Source organism: Zalophus californianus, chromosome 6, assembly GCF_009762305.2.
Source record: "Zalophus californianus isolate mZalCal1 chromosome 6, mZalCal1.pri.v2, whole genome shotgun sequence".
Classification (NCBI taxonomy): Eukaryota; Metazoa; Chordata; class Mammalia; order Carnivora; family Otariidae; genus Zalophus; species Zalophus californianus.
This window is the reverse complement of record NC_045600.1, coordinates 130,015,052-130,042,769: the sequence shown is the minus strand read 5'-3', so window position 1 is coordinate 130,042,769 and position 27,718 is coordinate 130,015,052. Positions and strand designations below refer to the sequence as shown.

The 27,718-nt window shown below is 42.1% G+C and overlaps 1 long non-coding RNA gene across 1 annotated transcript in view; it reads right to left on the bottom strand.

Annotated features, from left to right (window-relative positions):
• The window catches only part of LOC113910505, a 37,309-nt gene extending 13,017 nt beyond the window's left edge, over positions 1-24,292 (bottom strand). The window contains exons 1-2 of the long non-coding RNA XR_003516066.1: positions 24,211-24,292; positions 4,804-4,966 (exon numbers count right to left, since the gene is read on the bottom strand). This is a non-coding gene — a long non-coding RNA (uncharacterized LOC113910505). The remainder of the gene's footprint in view (positions 1-4,803; positions 4,967-24,210) is intronic.
• Between the last annotated feature and the right edge of the window lie 3,426 nt (positions 24,293-27,718).

Below are 27,718 nucleotides of genomic sequence, written 5' to 3'. Positions count from 1 at the left end.
CGAGGTCTCAGAGCTGCTGTAACTGCTGAGCGCGAGTACAGGTCTGTCTGTTCGCAAAGCACACACCCTCCAAAGCCGCATCCCCACGGCAATAATCCACTCTGTCCTTAGGCCACAGGTGGCAAAGCAGCAAGTGGTCTTTGTGTAGGGACTTGCAAAGCACCAATAACCACCCTCTCACTGCATGGAAAATATTTCTCCTACCTGGCTGTGAATCTGACTTAAAGCATGAACAGCTTAAAATGGAGGGGGATAAACACATTTAATTCATTGTTATCTTTTATTTGCCTTTTCTTCTAAGGAGTCAGGTTACTGTCCATCCACTTTGAGAGCCCTAACTAATGAAGCAGGGACACGTTTGGGGTTTTAGAAATAATGCCTCCTGAGAAAGGTAGCCCCATAAGTTAGGTCAGGATGTGAGGCAGTGTGTGACCCGCTATTACCCCAGGGAGCTGCACATCTTGGGGCCGTGCCTGCATGGAGTGCCCTTGCACACTGACTCTGGGCTGGATCTGTGATGGGCAGTAATGTGGATAATGGGACAAAGGCCTCCCTGGGCCAGTGTTGGGCCTCAGGAAGCCTAACATCTTCTACTTCCTCTCCTGGAGTGGTTGCTTTGGGGTGTTGTGGTGGGTTCAGAGAGCCCCCTAAGAAGTTATGCCCATCTCCGAAGCCCCAGCCCTGTGAATGTAACTTTATCTGGAAAAAGCGTCTTTGTAGATGTCATTCAACCAAAGGTCGTGAGATAAAATCACCTGGGATTATCCAGGGGAGCCCAAAATCCAACGACAGTACCCTTAAAAGAGAAAAGCAGAGGGAGATTTGAGACACAGAAAAGGAAAAGCCCATATAGAGACAGAGGCAGACAATGGAGAGAGAGTCACAAGTTAATGAATGTTTGAAGCCACCAGATGCTAGCAGAGCCTTCCCCAGGATTCTCCCCAAGAGCCTCTGGAGGGACCATGGCCCTGTCTACACCTTGATTCCAAATTCTGGCCTCCAGAACTGTGAGAGAATAAGTTTCCGTCATTTTAAAGCCATCCAGTTTGCAATCATTTGTTATGGAAGTCCCAGAAAACTCATACTGGAGTTTCGGAGTCCGTGTAAAAAGTGTGCCTGTCCTGTCAGGAAGGCCACGTGGAAAGACCATGTGGAGAGCAGAGGCCCGGAGGCTTTCCTTTGAGGGGGAGGGGCCCAACCTCCTGGTCAAGGCTCCATGACCCTATTCCCAGTCACTGAGTGACTACAACCCCAGGAGAGGCTACCAACAAGGTCAGCAGAAGATCTGCTCAGCTGAGCTCACTAAGCCATGGGAAACTAAATGGCTGTCACTTTAAGCCTCTGAGTTCGGGGAGATGTTTTGTGTAACAACAGTCCACTTAAAAGGAGACCAGGGAGCAAGTCAGGCCAAGAGAGTTCTGAGGACCCTGAACACTGAAAATAAAGCATCACAATGGGAGGGAGAAGGACATCTGGGAACGAGGGGGAGGAAAATCACATTGACCACAATGTCGCAATCCTGACCTGGACTGTGGGATTGAAATCAGTCAGTCAAACACTGAATCCTCAGCCAGAGATAACACAGAAAAGTGTCTGTGGGGACTTGAAGAGGCAACAGTAACAGTGCTTCAGTAGGTGATGAAGACGGGCCAAGTAAAAGTGAATGCATGGTGATACATGTGTGTTGTATCGCCACTGACTCAGAGACTGAAAGCAACAAAGACATATTCTCCTATCATTTTGGAGGTCAGAAGACTGAAATTAGTCTTATAGAAAGCTGAAACTCAAGGCATTGGCAGGTCTGGTTCCCTCTGTAAGTTCTAGATGGTCTCCCTCTCCCTTGCCTTCTCCAGCTTCTAGATGCCACCTACATTCCTTGGCCCACGGCCTCTTCCTCCATCTTCAGAACACATCACTCCAACCTCTGATTTTGTCCTTGACTCTTCTCTCTCTGACTCTTCTCCTTATATCAGACCCACCTGGATAATCCACAATCATCTTCCCACCTCAACATTTTTAACTTAATCACATCTGCACAGCCCTTCTTGCCACATATTGATAGGTTTTGAGGATTTGGATGTGGGCATCCTTATGGATCCATGAGATCAGCCTACCTTACATTTAATGAGCACTGACTGTGTTAAGCACTGAGCTCTTACTATCCTGCTTAATCTTCATGACAGCTCTCTGAGAGAAGTACTACCATTTTCCCCCCTTTAAAGGGGAAACTGAGGCTCAGCAAAGTGAGCATACATCCAGGTTTACATAGCACACAAGAGTCTAAGCCAGGATTCCTATCAGGGTGTCTAATCCCTGGGCTTGTGCTCACACCCCTGCATGTCCTGCTCCTCCATGCTACACTCCCCAAGGGCTGGCAGAGGAATCAGCTGCAGCCAGTCCCGGTCTAATGCTCCCATTTTCCTGAGACCCAGAGACGTAAAGTGATCCAATGTGCCAGCAAGAGGCAAACAAATCCCATTTTATTCAGTCACTAACAAATATTTACTAAGGTCCTACTAAGTGCCAGATGCCGGGGATTCCATGGTGAATAAAACAGAATCCTTGCATTCCAATAGGGAAGATGGACCATGTGTAAATAAATGATGACAATTTCTAGCATCATCCAGGAATGAGTGTCATAAAAGAAAAATAAATCCAGGCAAGAGAATGACTGGTGGTAAGGGAGTTTAGAAAAAGTAGTCAGGACCCTTCTGATGAAGGGAAATTTGAACAGAGACCAGATGACCAGATCCCAACTTTAATGCACAATGCTCAGTCTTCCTTCCTCTAAAACATAAAATACAAAAGGAAAAAGAAAAGTCTCTCTCTGGAGGAATATGAGTACTGAAGTATGTGCACCTGGGTTAAACGGTAAGTGCATGCAATTAGATCTTAGTCGAGGGAGCTTGTTTGGATCTGGTCATTAACAGCCAGGGAATGGACACCACATCATCGTACTGGAGAACAGAGCTCTCCTCCCACACAATGAAACATCACTTTTGTTTTTCCACTTGTGTATAGTGTAAGTCATACAAAATGTTATTTCTTTCACTGTGAAGTATCCCGTTAGTTCTCACCAGCTCCCCAACTCTGCAAGAGACGTCAAGTGGGAGGAAATAGCACATAAGAGAGAGCCCCCAGCCCAGATGAGGAGTGATGCTGGCTTGTTGTGTCCCAGAATCGGCCACAACATCTGAGCTGCCTGGGATTGGAAGGTCTTGAGACAGAGGGTGGGACTTGATTTGGGCTCTCAAGTAGCTAACGTGGTCTCCACATGGGGACACTGCAGAACTGGTCCAGTGTGTTTGGGGCAGAGAAAGGAGCTCAATCTGGCCATCTCAAGCACACCACGGTGGAGTCACAAGTAGGCCCCTCCTTGTGTGGAGTTTTGAGTGGCATCAGAATAAGAATGGTGCCGTGACAACAGCAGGGTTCCCTGAAGAACAATCTAGAAGTAGAATGGATGGAAAGGGGAGAAAAAGTAATTAATAACGGACCACTTAGGGACCAAAGCTCTAATGGAAACTGGGAAAGGAGGCCATGGAGACAACCTGTTGGAGGAAGGGATGGTGGCTTTATAATGGATCTACTAGACTAGGTGGATTTGTTTCCCGGCACCCCCTTTCTTGTATACTTCTTGTTTGGGTAGACCACAATGGAGATTTAGGACCGATTTGGAAGGTGCCAAGGAAGGAGCAGACATTTTACAGTTCATAAATTGTTGTTGACCTGCTGACTTACCTCCTTTGTGTGAGGCAGTAGTTGAACCTCTAAGCACTCAATCTCACCCTAGAGCTTTCTTTAGCTACTCCAGTTCCTGGGCTCAGTTTACATCTTTGTCTCCATAATGAAGGATTCCAGGTTCTAAGACCTGATTTCCTTTCATCTTCTAGCTTATTCTTGTCCCACATTGTACCTCCATCTTCCCTGCCTGACTGTATGCCCTGGGGGCTTGAAGCTCCAGCATCAGATACAAAAATAACAGTACAACAACCTTAGAGAAACTTAGGGCAGTTAACTACCTCCCACAACTACACAACATCAAATCCTTGTAACAAATAGATGGCTCCCCGTGGTTCCACTTCTCCAGCTTAACCCTCAGTGATACAGAAGGACAATGAGATAGGATGTTGAAGCCTACTAGTGATCTTAATGATTAATAATATTAAAACCAGGGGCGCCTGGGTGGTTCAGTTGGTTAAGCATCCAACTCTTGATTTCAGCTCAGGTCATGATCTCAGGGTCCTGAGATCGAGCGTGGAGCCTACTTAGGTTGTCTCTCTCCCTGTACTCCCTCCCCTCTTTCTCTTTAAATAAATCAATAAGTAAAAATAATAGTAAAACCAATAACTGACATTCATTGAAAACGTCTTATTTGTTTAGCTTATGCAAGTTATTTTATAAAATCTCATTAGTCCTTTCGAGAACCGTAGACATGGCTACTGCTACCTTCAGCTTTCAGCAGGATATCATATGGTAGTTCCCAAATCTAGAAAGTTACAGCACTTTATCCAAAGCCATGTCCATCTAATGCTGGGAGATTGGCCACTAATACATTCTGTCTCTACCGTAGCGGGGAGGGAGGAAAAAAGTCTTGCTAGTTTAGAGTCTGGTGGTGTAAGAATCATGGTGCCCTGGGCAGGAACCGGCCACACCAGGAAGAAGGGTTAGTGAAGCATTAGAGGAAGGGAAGAGAAAGGTAGGGAAGAATGGAGGTGAAAGTTATTTGGGACATGTTGCAGGTGAGATGAAAAAAAAAAAACTAAAACTTTGATACGAACGCTCAGATTAGAAATGACATACTTATTTTGTTTCAGGGAGAATGTTGGACTGGTTCCGTCCTTGTCAGTAGGTGCTGTAGTCTCACAACCAATCCACCTGTGGATGGGAAATCCCATGGAGAATTGCCAACAGAGGTATCATTTTCAGTCTTCCCCCTGGGGGTGGGAAGAAATGTTTCACATCCCTGGTGGGAAAGAAAACAAAACATCTCCCTGAAGTGATCAACACCTTCGAAGTTGCTGGTAAGTTGCCCAAGGTAGAGAAGGATTTTGGCCACGGGGGTAGAGGGAAGATAGTAATTCCAGGGGCAAAAAAAGGACCCGGAGGAGCAGAGTCAGCCTGTAAACTCTGGGTAACCTGGTTGAAACTGGAAACCAGACAGGATCCGGGAGCTGGAAGTCTCTTGATGGCCAGGTGATAGGGCTTATAAAGAAAGAGGCCAAGAGGCCAGACCATGGGAAATGAAATGGGCTAATGGTGGGTCAAGGAGCTGGAGGAGCAGTAAAAGTTGAGTGATTTCTTGTGTGATTAAGGGTTTATTTGGTGTTATCTGAAGTTGGAGGGAAATCCGAGAGGGGAGCCCAGTTTCTAGGCCTCTACACACGCCTCCTCCCATTTGATAGAAAAAAGCAGCTCACAACAAGTTGTATATGGAGATTATTATTTTAACCTCTTGCTCTCCCCCCTCCAAAAAACAAAAGGCCTCCGTTTCCAATTGCTATCTGAAATCCGTGGCCATTTGGGGAACTGTGCTTCTGAAATCTTCTCAGGAAACTATAGGTCACAGATGGGCGTTGCTGTCTTGATATCTAGCAAAAACAATCACTTGCCATTTAAAATGTTCTCAAAGTTCCACCTTTTTATAAAGTCATCTGAGGAGTTTAAGCCTAAAGCTTCTTTCATGGTCTAATTTTCCTTTTTTCAATAATCATACACACACACACTCCGGAATCTATCCCTCCCCTCACGTAGAACATGCTTTGATTGGTAATTTCATTCATGTGAGAAAGAGACTTCATTTTAAAAATAGACAAATGTGCCAATAATACATTATATGTTAATTAATTGAATTTAAATTTTTAAAAATGGAAAAAATATAAAATAAAATATAAAATATAGACACATGTGAGAGAATGATTTCATGCGGGAAGGTGGAGTGATTTTGGCTATTTATTCGTACTATAATAAAAAGCTGTAATCCTCCTTCCCACTAAAAATGAGTATTGCTGTCATTTCTCAAGAGATTTGCACTTTTTCTATGTTTTCAGATTTTTAACAAACTTAGATTAAAAAGCCTCAACACTGCTCTTTTAATTTAAATCTGAAAAGCTGTGCCTTTTTTGAGATCATTAGCCAAATTTTTGAATTGTGCATGCTAGCCAGCATTGATAAGTAGTAACAATTTTTTTTACAACACAGAACAGATTCATAAACTTTTAAGTTTATTTTCACAAACTCCTTTACATATATAGCTAACTTAAGGGATTGTTGAAATCTGTCCCCCATTGTCTTCCAAAATCAAAACTCGAAACTGTAATTTCATAGATTTCCAAAATCCTATACACCAAAATATTTTTCTCTGAAACAAGATAAACAAAATTTGAGGAGAGACACCTAACACAGTCATAAAATTCACAATGGAATAGAAGCTAGTATCCTCTACTTCTGTGCATTCAAAGGATGGCCTCAAGGCTGAGCAAAGAAAACAAAACTGATACTTTAAAAAAAAAAAAAAACTGAGTGCTCCTAATGCATTTGGGAGCAGGTGTCGAGGCAGCCAAAAGGAACTTTGGGGTCACCGGGAAGGAATGTCAAAGCTGAGTTATTAAGTTTAAGTAGAAAATATGGTCTAAAAGTTTAGCTTCGAACAAATTAAGGATGTGCCAAAGGAATGAGTGAAATATTTTCTCTCCAAGTCACGGGGTTCGCAGGTTGGGATCAAGCATCTGGGGCTTATTACATGTGCTTTAGGTGACAGGTGGCTTCAGGAAATGGAGCCCTCGTAGCGCTTTTAAAATATATTCCTGAGAAGGGTAAATAACTTGATGCCTTGCTGGTTTCCCTTCTGCAGGCTGTTTGAAATACAAAAACACATCTTAAGCCACATCAAAGCTGTTTCATGTGCAGGCAAAGGCAAACATCCTCAACACTGACACTTGGCCACATCAGTTTCACTGTTGGCATTTTGAAATCTGTTCTGTACGCAACTGGTAGAGATCAGTTACCAAACCCTATTGTTGTATTTATACAACTAATATTTGTCGGCCGTCTTTTTAATACTTGATTTTCATGAGCCCAAAAACTTTTATTGCCCAATTAGTTCCTGGGGTAGCCACAGATGTGGAGCCAGAGAAAATAACCTCAGGTTTGGCACCAAAAATAGTATGATGAGAAATCATTTCAACTTTACAAATAAAAGAAATCCTCTCTTGAGTGCTTGCCAAGTCAATGGTCATTTTGCTGAGATCAAAGACGATGGATGATTTATTCATAAGTGTTTTCTCTTGCCTTCGTTTTTAGTTTTTTAACGGTTTTTGTTGTTGCCGTAGGTTTTAGTCTTTTACTTCTCCGGGCATTTTGTACAAAACTGTTTGGTTTGATGCTAGGAGCCCCACTTTGCCCTGTGGGATGCTTCTCAATTAAAAAGAGTTACTCAGAATCTCTAACACTATGTATTAAATTCTAAATAGTCATTCTGGATCTAGAAGCACAGTATTATAAAGATGTTAGATTTAGTATTAAAATTCAACTAAAAGCCATTTGATTATTTTAGTTTTAACATTATTCTAACACATACAGTTCTTAAGTTTACAACCCCGTGGATGTTTACACAGAGATGGCCCCTGTAAGCACCATTTCCTTTAAGGTAGGGTAGAGCACCCTAAAAATAAATAGCCAAGAGATGTTTTAACTTACTTTTAAGTGACATTTTTCTTTTTAATAAAAAGTGACATAAAAAAAGAGTTTTAAAAAGAATCTTTTCTATAGGATTTGTCAACTTTTTTTTCTTCATTTCGCTAATTCCTGCAGATTATTCTTTTTGGAAATACTGTTGTTCTTCTTCATTTTGGAATATATAGAGAAATATGTGATAGCTAGCTAGCCAGATATATGTATCTTAGCTAGTAAGTTCAGTTCCCCATTCTTTTGGCCCATGCTGGGAGGTCATTCCTTCCACACATCCTGCCAGGGGGAAAGGGCTCTCTCAGCATGACCCCCAACTCTTCCCATGGGGTTCCCTGAACTGCAACCCACCTGAACTCCCATAGTCTCAGAGACTTTGTACAGAACCTATGATTAACATTGGCCTCCAAGCATATGGGCTCCAATGACTGGTTCCCCATCTCAACCAGGCACACGCCCAATTTCAAACAAAGGCTAAAATAAGTGGTGGGCCAAAAAACAATTGTAATCTCATATGGCACTTGAATAAAAGAGAAATCACATAAGAGAGTGTGAGAAGAGAGCAGGAGAAACTGAATTTCTTCTGTAGTTCAGGAATAAGATCATTATTCAGTGTCCTAGACTAACACCAGATTAAGTTCATTGCCCTGAACACTTATTTCCCGGGTTTGGTTTTTTGGGGGTGGAGAGAGGGGTTGGTTTTGTTTTTTGATGTGTTTGTTTTTTGATTTGTCTTCTTTGAATATCTCCAATGCATTCTAAGTTGACAGGTTTTTAAATTGGGACTTGGGCAAATTGACAGGAAGCTCATTGATTTTTGTAAATTCTGAATATTTCTTCTGGATCTACAAATATGGTATTATAAAGATGTTTATTACAATTCAACTAAAAGCAATTTGATTATTTTAACATTATACTAGTGAATTTATGTCCCTGTTTTGTTAGAACTGCATGATTTTCTATCACATCTGCATAAGGAGCTTCTTGATTGAATGGATTCATTTACAAATGTTTTGTAGTATATGCGTGTACTTTTTTTTTAAAGATTTTATTTATTTATTTGAGAGAGAGAGAATGAGAGGAAGAGAGCACGAGAGGGAAGACGGTCAGAGGGAGAAGCAGACTCCCTGCTGAGCAGGGAGCCCAATGTAGGACTCGATCCTGGGACTCCAGGATCATGACCTGAGCCGAAGGCAGTCGCTTAACCAACTGAGCCACCCAGGTGCCCTGCGTGTAATTTTTTTTTTAATTGAGATTCTTGAGGACAAGTTTTCTTCATTTTAGAGCGCTATCATTTGCACGCAGTTCCGGACAGACAGTAGGTACTTTAATATATTTTGATGAGGGTCAGAGATGGCCAGAATTGGCTTTTGGAGGTCACCTAAACCAGAGATTTTCAAACTCAAGTACTTGGACTTTTGTTGCATCAAAATCACCAAGGACAGTTTAAAGATACAGATTCCTGGGCCTTTCCACCAGAGAGGATAATTTAATAAGCCTTGATTGGGGCCCAGGAATCTCAAAATTTTTAATTTTCCACATCATTTCCACCTGCCACCATGTTTAAGAATTACTGATTTGAGGCGCCTGGGTGGCTGTCGGTTAAGCGGCTGCCTTCGGCTCAGGTCGTGATCCCAGGGTCCTGGTATTGAGCCCCGCATCAGGATACATGCTCAGCGGGAAGCCTGCTTCTCCCTCTCCCACTCCCCCTACTCTCTCTCACTGTCTCTCTCTCTGTCAAATAAATAAATAAAATCTTAAAAAAAAAAATTACTGATTTAAGTTCATCCCTACCTGATGTAAAATGGACTTGATTTGCCTTTCAGGAGATATAACTCTAAACGTATCCACAAATTAGATTCTTTAAATCTTAGAAGTGGATGTGCCCTCAGAAGTTATTGTATCAATTCCCTTTCTTTTGGACCCAAAGAAAAATCTTTTTATAATTTCTTAAAGTTATGAAACTGATTAGCAGCAAAGTCAAGAACAGAACTTAGATCTCAGCGTCATTGCTTCTCAAAACATTTCCTGCTCAAAACCAGCCTACAACCTCTCACATTCTTACCATACATGGGATCTTCTCAGGGACCATGGATAAGATCCCCCACTGCTCGTGGCTTCTCCCAAAGGATTTCCTTGTTTTCTAAATAGCATGCACTGTGATTCCTGCAAATATATAGCTATATAGTCAGGAGCTCAGGTCATCATTTGAACTAAAGTAGATATAAAATACTAAATACTGGTATTGATAAGGGGTTTTGTTAAATTCAAAAGCATCGTGTAACGAAATAGGCTACACCTATAGACATAGTTAAATAAACGTTAAATATTGCTCTTTACAATTGCTTGATCACCAAACGAAGTCTGTGTATTCATATAAATTAAGAAAAAATGAATAGCAGGGCTGAAGAAATGCTTATTGGAAATTAGAAATTTCCAATGTAGAAGAACCCCAGGGAAGGATTTATCCTTTATGAAAAACTTGCTGATTGATCATTTATGTCTTTCCCACTTGTTTCTTTTTTTTTCTCTAACCTCTGTCCCAGGTTTAGCCACATTCATTAAGCAAAACACATTTGCATTGAGGTTACCTTGAGTATTTCCATTCTCTATTCACAAACCACATTTCCTTTCATGTAAATTGGGGTAGACTTTAGAGTAATTTTAAGATGATGCTAACCTTCCTATTGAGCCATTTGAAGGAAAAACAAATGATGAGGCCAAAGAGTAGGTGGGTTTTCATGTTCTTCCTTCAAAACAGGTCCCCAGAGCAGGACCCCTGGTCTTCACAGTTTTGCTACCTGCTCTGGAACGGGTCCTGAATATTCAACATTCAATTTGCTTGAAGGGTTGCCTTATAACTTCTCTTCATTAATAGGGAATTATTTTCTGCTTCTGGATCCAGTTTCAAAAATACTATGTCTAAGTGCAGGTGACTTTGAAATTAAAAAGATTATGGGTAAAGGAAGGAATAGTTTGGTCAAAATAACAGGATGAATGATTAAAATAATAAGCATTAATATTTAGCCTGAAATCATAACAAATAATCAAATTGCAACTTCGAGGTTGCAGTTCCAGGTAAGAGGGGATGAGCAACAGGCCATCCTGTTCCCTACTGAATGCAGCTGGAGAGCCCAGAAGAACACCTAGAGTGGCTATTTGAGGACTCTAGGAATTAAATACTAGCAGGGAGATCCAGGAAGACAACCAAAATTCTCTCCCTGTTTTCTTTCTTTCCCCTGTGCTTACACAACTCAGCCATGGGGCAATCCTGTGACTCTAAGGGTATTTGTGACAAAAAGGACAACATCAGAGACCCAGAGCACATGGAAGTTCTAAAGGAATGGAAACCTTTCTAATCATGGGAACTGTGGTCCAAGAGGGTGGCCTGAACCTCCCTGACCCCTGTCCTCACTGTGCCTCCATTTCTGTAGAGCCTTCTCGGCCGACCCTCCACCTGTCGAGCCCCTGACATTCCAGCCCACCTCGGGTACAAGTGGGGGTCAGATTCTGTTTTAGTTTGTGTCCCACTCAAACATCATTCACGGGGCCTCAAAGACTAGAGCAACCAGGGCATGGGGAGAAGAGGTGTGGGTTAGTTCTCTGGCATCATTTTATATTTGTAATTTTATTATGTAAAAGTAAAACCCAGACAAAAAATCACAGCAAATCTAGTAAAAAGGTGGTTTTCAGATAAACCTAAAGATCTTTATTAAGAAGCACTAAGTGAGGCTCCTGGGTGGTGCAGTTGGTTAAGCATCCAACTCTTGGTTTAGGCTCACATCATGATCTCAGGGTCATGAGATCAGGCCCACACTGGCTATGAGCTCAGCTTGGAGTCCTCTTGGGGATTCTCTCTCTTCTCTCCCAATGCAGCATGCTCTCTCGCTCTCTCTTTCTCTCAATCTCTAAAATAAATAAATAAATCTTGAAGAAGAAGAAGAAGAAGAAGAAGAAGAAGAAGAAGAAGAAGAAGAAGAAGAAGAAGCAGCAGCAGCAGCAGCAGCAAGCACAAAGTAAGGCAGAGACATAGAAAGGATCAATTCATTTCTCCACAGCATCAGAAAGGATTAAGTTACCAGGAAAAAAATGTCTTTTCTGGCTGAGCCCTGGGATCTCATCTCAGACTTGCTTTCTCCTTTGGCCCACAGCTCAGAGAAGGAAGGATAATCGTGAGTCTGGGATTCCATCATAGCCTAAACTTATGTTTCTCAGACAGAGAGGCAGAAGGACAAGCAAACATAGACTACAATTCTAGGATTGGAGAACTGACACATGGTCAATGTGTGACATACAATCAATTCACAATGAATCACATTTTTTTTAGAGACAACAAAAATTCAAAGAATAGTTGAAAAGGCCAATCAGACTAGACTGAGACTACCCAAGTCTTAAAACCTAATGACCACAGTCCCATCTGGTTGTTACACTTTCATAAAGGATGGTGTGTGCCATCTTGCTGTCTGTCATTCTCTCCCACATGTCCACATTTCACCTGGGGTAACTCCAGAGCCTGTGTGGATGACCAGCCAATACCCTGTCTTCACCAGTCCTTGACCTTTTCAACTCCAATGATCATGACCTAGACTCTGCTTTGATCACATCCCAGAACTTGCCATCACTCCAAAGAAATCATATTCCACCTTTTGACCATCATGTCTGGCCCTACTAATCTCTTCACTTACTCATCAACTGAATCACAACCTCTTACCTGGATCCTTTCATCATCACTCAGTTTAACTTTCTTGACTGTCTTTCCTCCTTTTGGACCCTATTGGAAACCCAGGGCTAATGGTCAGAACCAGGCCCTGAATGGCCCTCTCCATGCCTTGGACCCCATCCTTCTACTATACCCTCCATCAGGGCTTGAAGTTTTCTCTTCCCTGGTTATGTTCTGGGTGACTTAACACTGCATAATGAAAGTCACACCAACGACGTACATTGGGTCAACACATTCATGATCTCAAACCTCAACTGGGCCATCAGCCCTGGAAACTCATAACTCCTACTCAACCACATGCCCTCATGCCCAGTAGACACATTTCCTACTTCACGGAGGCTTCCAGGTTCCTCCCTTCCTGCTGAATTATATGCTCCTCCCTCCTTGGATGTCCCTTGGTTCATGACAAACTCCTCCACCTGCTTTATTCCCTTGGATCCAATTTCTACCCACTCCTAATTGACCTAACTGATTCACCGCTGCCTCTCTATCCCTGGACCCAGGTCCTCTCACGCTCCCCTCTCCAAGCTTTTTCTTCCTATTTCAAACTTCCTCAAAGAAGAATCTAAACATGCCATGTGCTTCTGCTCCTACAGATTCACTTCTCAAACTGCAGGTCACAGCTCTGACTTCCTCATGCCAAACAGGTGACTCTTTTCGTCATTTCTCATCTAACTGGACTTTCACTGCATTTGACATTTTAGTTCACTCCCTGGTTTGTTTTACTCGAATGCCACAACACTTTATTTTTAATTTTAATGTTGACCATTTGACTTTGAGTTAGGTGACTTTCAGACATATATGAAAATTAAGGGACCAGTATAATGAACTCCTGCAAACCCATCAGCCAGGTTCGAGAACGCTTGATTCATTAAAAACGTCGTTTCCCTGTTTCCTCCCCCCACCACTTCTATCCCAGGTTATTTTGAAGCAAATCACATACATGGTGTCATTTCATCAATACATATTTCACTATATATCTCAAAAGATAAAGAATGCCTTTAAAATCATTTTTCAAATATCATTGTCAAACCTAAATATCAGTAAGCCCTTAATATCCTTAAACATCCAGTAATGTTCAAATTCTCACTGTGATTACAAAGGTATTTTGTAATAACTTGTGTGAGTCAGATCCAAACAAGGTTCATACAATGCAACTGGCTAAACATATCTCCCCCCCTTTTTTTTTCTTGCAGTTTATTTAATGAAGAAACTGGGTGATTTTTTTTCTACAGTTACCTAAGGTGTGAATTTTGCAGATTGCAAAATTTAATGTCATGTAATATATTTCTCTCCTTCTTATATTTCTTTTAACTTTGTAGTTAGATCCCGACATGTGATCAGCCTCAAGTTTGATTTTACACACACACACACACACACACACACACACACAGAGCTCCATGACCTATAATGTGTTTTTCTATCAGGAGGTACATTATACCAGAGTGTCTCACATTTTATGATATTAACAGCTATTGGTGGTCATTTCCTAGGTCCATTATTTCATCTGAGGCTTCAAAAGAATAATATTCTAATTCAATCATTGCTGAATTTATTGCCCAAAATACTTCTCTTTGGTCCCTGAAACAACTCCCTTAGCCTCCAACCAGGGACTGTTCTAGACACTAGGTATATACCAGTAAACGCTGGAGACAAAAGTCTCTGCTTTCTTAATGCTTACATTTCAGTGGCATGCAATCCCTGCTTATAGTAAGTGCTCAGCTGACATCAGCTACTGGGTGTATCCATGGTTCTCTTTCTGCTGAGTGCTTCTTGAAGGTGAATATCCCCATGGTTTTATCCATAGCACACAGCTATTCTTATGGTAGATTTCCTGGATGGTCTTACCTACTCTATTTCTTTTTTTTTTAAGATTTTTTTTAATTTATTTATTTGACAGAGACAGAGACAGCAGGAACACAAGCAGCGGGAGTGGGAGAGGGAGAAGCAGGCTTCCTGCCGAGGAGGGAGCCCGATGTGGGACTCAATCCCAGGACCCTGGGATCATGACCTGAGCCAAAGGCAGATGCTTAACGACTGAGCCACCCAGGCGCCCATTACCTACTCTATTTCAAAGATAACTACAAATAATAGTAAATATGTATTGAGTATTTACAATGTATCAGGTAATGCTCTAAGCATACTGTGTGTGTGTGTGTGTGTGTGTGTATATACATAATCATTTCATTCTCAAATGAGATAGATCCTATTTGTTCTAGTTAGAATTTGTGATAGTCATGAGAATGCTGCTCTCTGATTTCTGCTATTGACTGGGCTCTGAAATCGATGACAGCCTGTGTCCCAGGACCACACATTTGAATGCTGATGGGATACCAAAGTAGGTATGATTCTAGGATACCTGGACCTCCTCCAAAAGGTGTCTTTGGCTTGAGGACTTCCCAGCAGCCTCCCTGAACTTCCCTTAGAACTGCTCAGATCCGCCCAAACTTCGTCCCTTCCTTCCCTTTCTCCTTCTGTAGGGGACAGACATGCATCATGGCTCTCCAGGTGTGTCCTGCCTTCATCTGCACTTTTTCTTTCATTATCTCAACTATAAATACCTTGACACTTAATCCCTTCTTGATACCTGTTTCTCTGATGGCCCAGACTGATACACTATTGCTACGGGAGCTTAGTGAGATACATAATGGTTTGATTATTCTATGGATAAAGGATTCAGAGCTCAGTAAGGATGGGTTGTTTCTGCTCTATGGTGTCTAAGACCTCAACTGGGAATATTGGGGAGCCAGGGGCAACTCAGTAGGTGGGGGCTGGAATCACCAGAAGCATCTTTACCAGTACACATGGCAGTTGATGCTGACTGTGGTCTGGGACCTCTGTCCAAGCTATCAGAGCATCTACATGCGTTCCATGTGCACTGGGCTTCCTCCCAGCAGGGCAGCCTCAGGGGAGTTGGACCACTTCCAGGGAGCCTCAGAGCTACAAACGTGAGCGCCCCTGCAGACAAGACAGATGCTGCATTGCCTTTTATGATGTATCCTCTGAAGTCACCCCCTGTTACTTTTGCCATACTTTTTTGGTAAAAGCAGTCACAAACCTGCCCAGTTTCAATGATAGGGGAAGAGTGCCAAAGAGTTATTTAGCTAATCCAAGAACCAACACACTATTTCGATATCAATTTTCAAGAGGAGAGATAATCCCCCCTGGGATCAGAGAATGTAGTACCAGAGCTTCCAAACTACACTGCCTCTTAGATACTTGAATCCCTTGTGCCCCTCATATTTAATGCTCTCAGACTGAATTTTTCATCACCTACATTTTGTCCTCAGTTACTCTCTATGGCATATAATCCCATGTAACCAGTGACTCCAGCTAAAAACCTGAGAGGAATCTTTGCCTCACCTTACCCTCGAACCTCATCAATCACTGCGATTCTAACCGGTGTGAACTGTTCACACATTTGAAATGCTTGCACACTTGCTTCTTTTCTGTTTCCATAAATTACGTTAACACCAGCACAAATTTCCATTTGCTCTATGGGCAGGGAGTCCACCACCCCTACCGCTGCACTGCCCATCTTCTGAATCTCCTAGAACACTGAGAAGGGAAGTCTGCCCCAAGCCCTGGCCGGTCTCATTCAGGACAGGTCCTCATGGGGGCCAGCCTACTGATTTGGTTGCTGCCTTCACTCCTCATTGCCCAGTGATAGAATTACAAACACCAGATGGCTCTCCCTGGCTGTGACTCTGAAATGAGCCAACATGGTCCCTGGTCTCTGAGTGCTGGGTTCTTTCAGTTCTACATAGAACTGAAACTCATCCCTCTGTTGATGAGTTTTAGGAGTCCAGTGCTGGCACCACCTGAAGCCGCAGCCCCATCTTTCTTGTTTTGGGAAGTTGCTTTCTGTTTCAACCTCCTCACAAAGCACTTCTCTCTCTCCCTTTCACACCTTGAGAGAGCTGGAGCTCTTCTAAGAAGGGCTCAGCACTCAGGAGCACCAAAAAGTTTCTCCACTTCTCTGGAAGGAAAATACCATTTCTTCCTATCACACACAATGAGTCTCCAACCCTGGGTCAAGCCGCAGGACTCTTGTTTCTCAGTTGCTGAAGTAATAGCATCAAACGCAGGGAAAGTCTTCAGAAGGCTCCCTGCTGCATCGACCAGTTTTTCCTTCTAAATATTTCTCAAACCATCCCCTCTCTCATTGCCTGTGTTCAGCACCCTGCTCTGTACTCAAGCAACTCCTAAGTCCCCCAGCAGCGTCCCAGGACTTCAGTGGTTAGGGGGATGGAGAAAGCAACCTAGATGCTCCCCGCCATTACCCTGCTTCAAATAGAAGGGCTCCACCTTTGTCTGCTTCAGAGGTAGGTCTCTACTTAAGATTACTCCTGGAAAATAAAACAGAGGTAAAGTTCTGCAACTGAAACAAGAAGTTAGAGAAAACTGCAATTGAAAACAAAAATTTGCCCTTGACAGGCCACTGCCCGGAGCCCTGTCATGGCCCCCACAGACTCAAAATGAAGTGCAGCATCTTGGGGTAACTGGGCGGCTCAGCAGGTGAAGCATCTGCCTTCAACTCAGGTCATGATCCCAGGGTCCTGGGATTGAGCCCAGCATCAGACTCCCTGCTCAGCAGGTAGTCTGCTTCTCCCTCTGCCCCTCATCACACTCGTGCTCTCTGTCTTGCTCTCTCTCTCAAATAAATAAATAAAATCTTTAAAAAAAAAAGAAAGAAATACAACATCTTTATGTGATGCCAGGACCTGCATGAACTGCCCCCTCCAAAGCTCCAGTGTCTTCCTCTTGCACATCATCTCCTGATGACACTGAACTGCTCACAGTTCCCAGCAGACATTGTGTTGTGTCAGAGCCCTGGGCTTTAACTCATCCTCTCCCCTCTGCCCACTATGCTTCATCTCATCCAACTCTATTCAGGTTTTACCATCACTTCAAGCACTATCCCCAGAAGGAAGCCCGACCTGACCTCCCTGTGGGCTCTGCCAGTTGAGGTGCCCATACCTGTGAGCTCCAAAACCAGGCTGTGACTCATGACCTCTGTTTTACAACCATTAGCCTATCCCTTCCCTGTCCCAAGGATCTTTTAGAGACACGGCCTGAGTTGAGCCCATCTCTGGTGCCTAGCAGAGTCTCTGGCTGGTACACACATTCAGAAAATGAGTGCCAGATGCATGCATAAAGGATGGAGAAATGTGAGTGAGCAAGCTTCTTTTTCTGTCCCCCACTAGACACGGCTGTGACTCTCAAGCCATGTACTCCTCAGGACCCCAAAGACTCCCTCACTCCCTTCCCTACAAAGCAGAATGTAATCTGGCATGATTCAAAAGGCACCTGAATTGCTTCAGGGTCATTATTATGAACATCAATTATCCCAATAGCAGCCAAGAACAGATGCAAAATTTAATAGAGTTTTCTGGATGACAGAATGCTGGATAAACAATTCTAGGCTGATGATATAATGAAAGATATCAGAATGTGGAAACATGAAGATAGTTTGGTCCTGAGCTGCAAGGGCTATGGTCTGGGGAGTTGTAAATCTGAGAAATCCTCCACGATCCCTATGCTGATCACAAAAATCAGGCAGAATTTGCCACTGGGCTGCAACAAGTAAATCCAAATGAACACCCCACTAGATGGGGATCCAAATGCTCAATTAGCATTCCAGATCATACCCAGGGAGTTTCAAAGAGCCTAGCACTGTCGTGTCATTACAAGGAGGGAAATCTTATCCCAGCAAGCCTCTTTCATTATCCAGTGCTGTGAAAAGCCCTCCATGAGGTGCTGGGAAATACTCGACCTCCCCATGTACCAGGCCTCTTTCCAGCCAAGAATCGTTATGTGCCTCTCTGGTTTCTTTAAAAAGCTCCAGAGCTATTCACCTTGCTCTCCAGTGAGATTTCATTGCCCCTTTGATATACAATTTTTCATTACACAGGATTTGCTAATTTTTATTTTAAAAATAAAAATAGATTTTACTGGCAAGCCTGCACATAACTGCAGTGGGCTCATCGGATGGATTTCGACACATCTGTTGTCTTCAGTAACTATGCACACACTGTGAATGAAATGCAGAGCCCAGAAATACATCCCTACGGTGAGCAAAGGGAGCCTCGCCCCAGCTTCTGCTCTGACAAAGAGAATCCACCTACAAATTTCTCGCTTATAATAGGTAGTCGGATACAGATAATAGGGATTCAGATAGTGGATTTGCAAACCTCGTCATATTGCAATAATAGTAAAATGGTAAGTCTCACTACTACAATAAATATATTGAGCTCAGGGTTATTGAAATTAAATTTCAAAAGGAGAGAAAAGCTGTACATGCTGCGTGTGTGTATTTGTGTCTGTCTTCATGAGTTTCCAAACAGCAGTGAAGAACCCCGTTCATACATAGCCTGGGCAGCCACTGTGAACAATGTCCTTCATGTGAGTTTAATTTGCTTAGTAAATACAAGTGTAATTGGTATTTAAGGGGCCATTCTAAATTGCCATCACCCCCTCTGCCTGAGCATGAGTAATCTAATTTTTCTGCAGAGCATGCTGCGGTTTGATTGACAGGTCTCTGAGGACCATCCTGTATGTCAGCATCAGTGAAAATGAGTTCTGAAGTATAGTCACACCCCCCACACATGCGTGGAATCCCAATCACGCACAACTCCTAGATCCATTTGCCCCATGTCTTGCTGCTGACAGATAATATATTCATTTGCTTCTGGCTAAAAAAAAAAAAAAAATAGAGAGAAACCACTGGTGCATATTGATGGCATCCTCAAGGAGACATAATTGGGAGGAGTGGTCTGATGTTCCTGTGCATGCCAGGGGACCTCAAGTGGCTGTTGTTCTTCTTCACTCTGCAGCCAACTGGAAAAAATGAACCCCCAAACCATGAGGTGATTGAGCCACTCTCTCTCGTCAGAACTGGGAAATTAAAATCTAGTGCCTTGACAAAAAAGGGAATTGGCTTGCAAGTGCCACTAAGTATTTTAGCTGAGCCCTAAATATCATCAGATTAAAATTGCGCCCAGAGAGGAAAATGCTAGTTTTAGTATGGACTTCTATTGTGTTCGATTAACATGCATGTTATACATGTGTGTTCTTCTGTGTTTAAATATTTAACATGGGAATTTAAAAAGCAAAATCACATGATCAAACTTCAGTGTTAAAAGGGTAGGACTAAGTCTACTTATGGAGGAGTTGACCACAAGGAAATGTGAACTCCAGCTCATTGAAGAGAATAAGCACGGCACCCATAGATCCCAATCATTCCCTGTTTGTGAGTTAATTTTAGGAGTTAAACAAATGGTACTGTACTGAGAAGTCCTTCCCTACTAGTCCATAGTTGGATATTTAGTATTGTGTCATATGTGCTAAAGAGCCAGGGGCTTTATTATGCCAATGTGAATTATGTGGGATAAGATGTTTGCACTGGTATACACTGATTTTATTTTCTATCAGGAAAATTAGTTCATATATTTGGGTTACGTTATCTTATACATGACAACTATTTTTTTAAATAATTCCAGCTTTTGGAGTATCTGAGAAAGGATTGCCTTGTATGATAAAGAACAGGCACCTGCTCCATATATAAGGCAATTCTTACTCATTTTTTTCATCTCACCAGAGTATTTGGTATATAATAGGTGCCCAATAAACTATCAGTTGAAATGGCAAATGAATCAAATTAAGTAGAGAAAATAAGATGCCTCACTGCATGTACTATTTTAGGATGTCCCAGAATATATTTGAAACAACCCAGTGAGGGGTGCCTGAGTGGCTCAGATGGTTAAGCATCTGCCTTCAGCCCAGGTCATGATCTCAGGGTCCTGGGATCGAGCGAGCCCCACATCAGGGTCTCTGCTCAGCCACGAGTCTGCTTGTCCCTCTCCCTCTGCCCCTCACCCCTGCTCACACTCTCTCTCACTCTTGCTCTGCTCTCTCTCAATAAATAAAATCGAAAGAAAGAAGAAAGAAAGAAAGAAAGAAAGAAAGAAAGAAAGAAAGAAAGAAAGAAAGAAAGAAAGAAAGAAAGAAAGAAAGAAAGAAAGAAAAAGAAAAAAAAAAAGAAAGAACCCAATGAAATTATAATGTACTGGACACCGACATTAAATTCATTAAAGAAATCTCTTATTTTGTGCTTTGTCATCAAATGCCAAAGAGCATACTTCTCAACTGCCAAACACTTTTCAAAAGGGGAGACTCACTGCATGTTTTAGGTGGTTTTGCTGGGGGTCAAATTTGTTGCTTTCGCCGAGTCTGTCAATCACCATCCCCCATAGGGCACATTAGTCCTCTCCCCTTACTTAGCCACCACGCCAGAGCTGATCTCAGAGCCCCAAGCCTGGAACCTGGAGCTACTAGCAACATCAGAAAGCACCGAAATGTGTCAGTGACCACTTATGAGCATAACTGGGTGAATGTGGTCCCTCCCAGGCAGATGCCACTTCCAAGAACTTCCATACATGCATCTTCCATTCCAATCTAATTCCTCCCCCATCCCCATCATCAACCCCCCCATCATACATACAACCACAAAGCATAAATGTGCCTGTATATATGTGAATATGAGTGCACACATATTTGCACATATAAATTGCCTTTTTTTATAATTCCAACTTGCATAAGATCAATAAAATTGTGTAAAAATGCCATCTCATTTTATTACAGGGGCCCCAAAGTGCAATTCCATGGCAGACATAATGGCTTAGCACGGAGATAATGTAAGTGCAGGAATCGCTTTAGAGTGAAAGAAAATTAAAATCATGTATTTGTTTTTTTTTCCATTAAGGTGAAATTCACATAATATGAAATTAACCACTTTGAAGTGTACAACACAGTGGCGTTTTAGTACATTCACAATGTTGTACAATAAAAATTATGTATCCTTAGGGACCCACAACTTAACAGTGGTGAAGAGAAAGGATTTTGAAATCACACAGCTCCGATTTGAATTTCAGTTCTACTGACCACAAGCAGCAAAACCACTGGGCTCCAAAGGACGACAACATCACAGGGATGGGTCCAAGGGCTAAATACCAAGAGATGGTGCTCCAAACCCTTATCAGAGTCCTCGAGGCATGCTATTATTTGAGATTGCCTCTAGCATAAAAATGGGATTTAAAAAAAAATAACCTTTTGGGGAAAATACCCATTATTATTTCAAAATTACTTCCTTCATTTTCATGTTTAAAAATTGACTTAGTATTTTCACTTGCTTAATCTGCATGGGAAAATACCAGATTGATTGACCAGCTCAAGACTTGTGACTATTTTCCAAGATTTTAGAAATCAAATGGATATCACTGTCCATTTTTTAAAGATTTTATTTATTTATTTATTTATTTATTTATTTATTTATTTATTTGAGAGAAGAAAGAGAAAGAGAGCATGCGTAGGGGGAGGAGCAGAGGGAAAGGGAGAAGCAGATTCCCCGCTGAGCAGGGAGTCCGATGCGGGGCTCAATCCCAGGACCCTGAGATCATGACCTGGACCCTGAGATCATAACCTGAGCCAAAGGCAGATGCCCAACCAACTGAGTCACCCAGGCACCCCATCATTGTGCTGATTATAAGTTATTTTTAACAGCACCTTTAGATCCTGGCAACAGGAGCCCCTATATTGGACCCCTTGCTTTAGGCCCACAAATCACAAACACAAAGAAGTACTTTTATTAAAGAACATACAGTGCTCGCTTCAGCAGCACATATCCTAAAATTGGAAAGAACACACAAGTACATTTGTCACTTGGGATTAGATACAGCATGACCTGTCTCTTAGAAGGCTTTACTATTGACTGACATCCCTGGAGGCCACACCACTTGCCTTCTGTCCCCTTGCAAAAGGCCACTGGTCCCAAGGGGTGCAGGCTTGCAGGTTATGAGGAGCCAAAAGGAGGATGCACATGGCTTGGGAGTGAGGGAAGCATTTTGAATGGCAAAATCAGTTGGGAAAGTGAACACATGAATTCATTAACTTGTCAGTATTTTACTCTCAGATAAAACGAATGCAGTAGAGTTTTGTGTATCTTTTCCCTTTAAATCCCATCTTCTAGTTTTCAGCATTTCTCTCTGTTCCAACTTGTGTTTCCAGAGTGAATCTGTGTAGAAATTAACAAGGTGTTCACAACAGTTTCTGTTAATGCTAAGGGCCATTTTGCAGCATTAAACAAATTTGTATGAAGCTTGAATGTGATTAACTGTGAATACAGATTAGGTATAAGTGAAGTGTGAGGCCTTTTCTGACATTGGGAAAGAGAGGAGTATTGAGCTCTAGAATTGGAAAAAGTTTTATTTTTATAAATACATTGATAGGGGCGCCTAGGTGGCTCAGTTGGTTAAGCGACTGCCTTCGGCTCAGGTCATGATCCTGGAGTCCCGGGATCGAGTCCCGCATTGGGCTCCCTGCTCAGCAGGGAGTCTGCTTCTCCCTCTGACCCTCTCCCCACTCTTTCTCTCTCTCTCTCATTCTCTCTCTTTCAAATAAATAAATAAATAAATCTATAAATAAATAAATACATACATTGCATAATATTTCATTAATTTTTCAAAAAGTAAGGAAACATTTCTTCTTTTTATAATTTTAGTTTTAAATTTTGATAGTACAATTTGTGTTTCTCTTTTCCTTCTAAGAGAAACAAGAAGCTGTTGTAAAAGGAAAGAACACTTTGATTTTTTTATTTTTGTATTAATTTTGATTATATTTTGATGAAAATCTAATACAATTTTGTTTGCTTTGAGTATGATTACATTTTCTTTTTTCTTCTCCCCGTGTGCCTCCCTCTCACCTACCCAACTGTTCTTGCTTCCCCACAGAGTCAGTCAGCATCTTGAATTGAATTTGGTATCTAGAGTTTATATGCCTGTTTTACATGTATGCATACTTTTACTATATATCTGTATATTCATATATAACATATAGCATTATTTTGCATGATTTAAAATTTTACATAAAAATATAATTATCACAAGCTTTTGCAAATAGTTTTTTTTTCACTTGAGATAACATTTTTAAAAAAATTTTTTAAAGATTTTATTTATTTATTTGAGAGAGAGAGAGATCAGAGAGAGCCAGGCAGCACAAGCAGGAGAGCAGAGGGAGAAGCAAACTCCTCACTGAGCAGGGAGCCTGACACAGGGCTTGATCCCAGGACCCCAGGATCATGACCTGAGTTAAAGGCAGACACTTCAACTTTGTATTGTCCTCCTTACTATAGGACAATTTCTTAATCAATTCTCCTGTTGACAGATATACCAGGTTTAACTATTTTAAATAACGCTGCTATGATCTTTATTGTACATTTCTTTTTGGGCACCTGTGAGAGAATTTATCTAGGGAATATATATCCAGAATTAGAATTGCAGGGTCTCCTGGGTGGCTCAGTCGGTTAAGTATCCAACTCTTGATTTCGGCTCAGGTCATGATCTCAAGCCTGACTGAGCATGGAGCCTGATTGAGATTCTCTCTCTCCCTCTTCCTGTGCCCCTTCCCCTCTACTCTGTCTCTCTCAAGAAGAAGGAGAAGAAGGAGAGGAGAGGGAGGGAGAGAGAGAGGGGGAGAAGTATTATCGCAGGGTTCTGAGGAAATGCTTGCTTTCAACTTTACTAGCCATTGTTAAGTGCTTTCCAATATATTTGTATTAAATTATACTCCTTCCGGTACCTAATATCCACTCAGTTACTCCAAATCCTCACTAGCACTTGGTTTATTTGGACTTTTTAAAATTTCTTTTCTCACCTTGTTTTCGGTCTGTGAGTCTTCCCCTTACATCCCTTTTTACTAACTCATTTAAAAGGCAGGTTATATTTCATCCAGCATTTCTAGGAGCTTACCGTGGGGGAATTGTTCGAAAACCCCTTTCCGTCCTACCGCCGAAACCGAGCAAAAGCGTATCTGTCAGGGGAGAGTCAGAACACAGAGATGTATTGAATGCAGGCAATTTGGTTACTAGGAGACTGAAGGGGTGCGGAAGCCAAGGGGAGAAAGGAATTCCTGGAGCCTCCAGAGAGGGGCGGGCTTTATGCAAATGAGGAAGGTACCACAATCCCTGCGGGACCCAAGTCTGCACTATCTCTGCATCACTGGCGGGGCCACGCAGCTTCCGCAGGAGGGAGCTATCAAAAGGCACCACTGGGGATGGGGCTAGAAGTAGATGGCTGTTCCATTCCTTCCACCTTCCAATCTTGGGCCAGTGTCTTCTTTTGCAAAGCACTGTGACAGAACCCAGCTGTCAGAGAGTCAAAAACCATAGTTTGCAGGCTTTCTGCCCCCTAAGCTCAGAGAGCGGGAATGGATTTAATGACAAACAAATGTCCATCACACCAAATGACCCGATTTCTCTCTCTGGAAGCTTTCACAATCTCATAGCTGGCATTCAAAAATGTCATAATGATGCGCCATCGTGTAGCAGTCATTATAGTTGTTATTTGATGGGCTATTCTGTTGTGGAAACTCATGATTTTTAATTATCAGGGAAAAAATGAAGTAGAGCTACATGTGCGGGCACAGATAAATCTTACAAGCATAATGAGGAAAAAAACAAATTTCAGAACATAATGTATAATATGCTATCATGTTTATGAAATTTGAATACATGCAAATCAATACTCTATATTGTTTGTGGATATAGTCTTAGGTAATAAAAGTAAAAAGGCATGGAATGTTAAAATACCAATTATGATTACCTTTGGAAAACAAAAAGCAAAAAAAAAAGGAAAAATAAAACAGAGAAATGGGACTGGGAAGTGGTGGGCATGGAATTTCAAATTGTACTCTGTGTCACGCTGCTTTTTTAAGCTAGCTAGTGAGAACATGGATGCATTCATATTATTATCTGTAACATTTAGTATATCTGAAACACTCTGTAGCAAAGAAGGAAATAAAAGATTGAAAAATCAAGTGAGTTTTGGGGTGCCTGGGTGACTCAGTTGGTTAGGCGTCCAACTCTTGATTTCCATGCAGGTCATGATCTCAGGGTCATGAGATCGAGCCCCCAGTTTGTCTCTGGGCTGGGCCTGGGCTTGGAGCCTGCTTATGATTGTCTTTCTCCCTCTGCCTCTGCCCTGGGATAAAGGTGAGAAAGAAATAGAGGAAAGAAAGAAAATTTATTTAGAGAAATTATTAAAAATTATTTTCTTGTAAGTATAATTCTGCAAATTTTCTACCTCCTCTTTTAACTCTTAGCTGTTTTTTTGTTGTTGTTTTGTTTTTTTAAAAAATGACTAATATGTGCCTATTACATACCAGGCACTGTTCTATGAACTAAGAACACAGAATTTAAAAAGATCAGATTATTGGGGTGCCTGGGTGGCTCAGTTGTTAAGCGTCTGCCTTCAGCTCAGGTCATGATCCCAGAGTCCTGGGATCGAGCCCTGCATCGGGCTCCCTGCTCCGCAGGAAGCCTGCTTCTCCCTCTCCCACTCCCCCTGCTTGTGTTCCCTCTCTCACTATGTCTCTCTCTGTCAAATACATAAATAAAGTCTTTTAAAAAAATAAAAAATTAAAAAATTAAAAGATCAGATTATGACAGGGGCTCCTTAGGAGCTTACCTTCTACTGGGGGAAGTAGACAGCAAACAAACAAACACACATATCAGATGGTAACAGATGCAAAGAATTAATAGAGAGTGATGCCATGCTTAACATCAGAGATCTCAGTGATAATGAGCCAGCAATACAAATCTGGGGGACAAAACCTTTCCAGGCAGAAGAATTGTTTATGCAGATATTCCAAGGAGAAAATAAGCCTTATGGGTTCAAGGAATAGAAAAAAAAGGAAGGATGCTAGAGCCCAGTGAGTGAGGAAGACATGAGGGTGGGTAGTCGAGCAACAATGCCCATGGAGTTGGCTAAGCATACAAATATCACCTGAAAGGCTGTAACTGAGGAGTCCTAGATGACGCAGCCCTGGCCAAGCAGGACAAGAAAGAGAAAGGATCGTCTGTTCACAAGGAATTCTTGTGTTTTCTGCAGCTCTCTGCATTACCAGTGCCCTCCTCAGAGCGCCAAAATAAGGGCAACCAGGACCTAGGATGATAGGGCCCTGATAGCAAACTGATTCACTTCTGCGTGTATCTCTAGATAAAGAATTGTGAACAGGACTGGTCCCAGCAGACTAAGTCCTTAACATTTTAAACGGATGATTGGTCCTTGGAGAGGCTCAACTTTCTGCTCATCTGAATTTGAGGGGTTCACAAGGAGCTAATCTGAAAGCTTTAAAACAACATGATCCATTATACTCTAAGTAGTTGAAGTGGGGCGTGCCTGGGTGGCTTAGTCGTCGAGCGTTTGCCTTCGGCTCAGGTCATGATCTCAGGGTCCTGGGATCGAGCCCCGCATCAGGCTCCCTGCTCAGCAGGAAGCTTGCTTCTCCCTCTCCCTCTGCCCCTGCTTGTGTTCCCTCTCTCACTGTGTCTCTCTCTGTCAAAAAAATAAACAAAATCTTAAAAAAAGAAAATAAGTAGTTGAAGTGGGTCATGGCATTACATATGCAAAAGGACAAACTAAGAACCATTCCCCACCTCCACAACCCAATTATATGGACATTTTATCAGTGAGAATCCTTTCATTCTGGATAGGTGAGAGATATTATCTGCAACATGGAAGGCTCTTCTAGCATGAGTAAACTCAGGAAGAAAACAAGTGCTCAGTAACTATTTCCCAAGAAGTGATTTAATTAAAGGAGTTCGTGCAAAATTATGTTAATTAAGTCCCATGAATTCGTCTATTTTCCCAGGAAGAAAATAAACCCCAGTGGCAAGAAAATTAACCTAAGATCTTAGGTGAGCCACCTACAGATCTCTCTAGTAAATAAATAGAACACGAATCAAAGCATCGTCATTTCCTTTATCCTACCCCTGCCCTATCTGGTACCAGAAAAATCTAGGTAAAGGAAAGTCTCCATTAACCTGAAGCCAAATTCTGAACAGGTAAGGTTTTTAAGCTACATTAAGGGGCCCAGGATTTATGGTTCTTTTCTCTTAGGAGGAGCAGAAGAGGTGACTGAGAGAGGGAAGTAGAGTCATGGGATATGAAGAGGCTTCTTGAGGGAAGGACTGGGGAGATCTAGGAAACCCATGTCAGATAAGAGGGAGTAGGTAGAGATATAGATAATAGCTGTAGATATGAGCCTAGATATGTGGCATCCAAAAGCCCATGAATCTGAGAACATCTCTTCCACTGGGTGGGGCACAAGGGAATATGTTAGTTCCATAAAGGCAAAACGTGGTCCTGCTTTGAGATGTTTATCAGACTCCTTTCAGCTTGGTGGGTCTCCAAAAAGGGCTCATGTTAAGGAAGATTTCAAGAGGATGATGCTGTCTCGTCCATCATCTATTGGGTC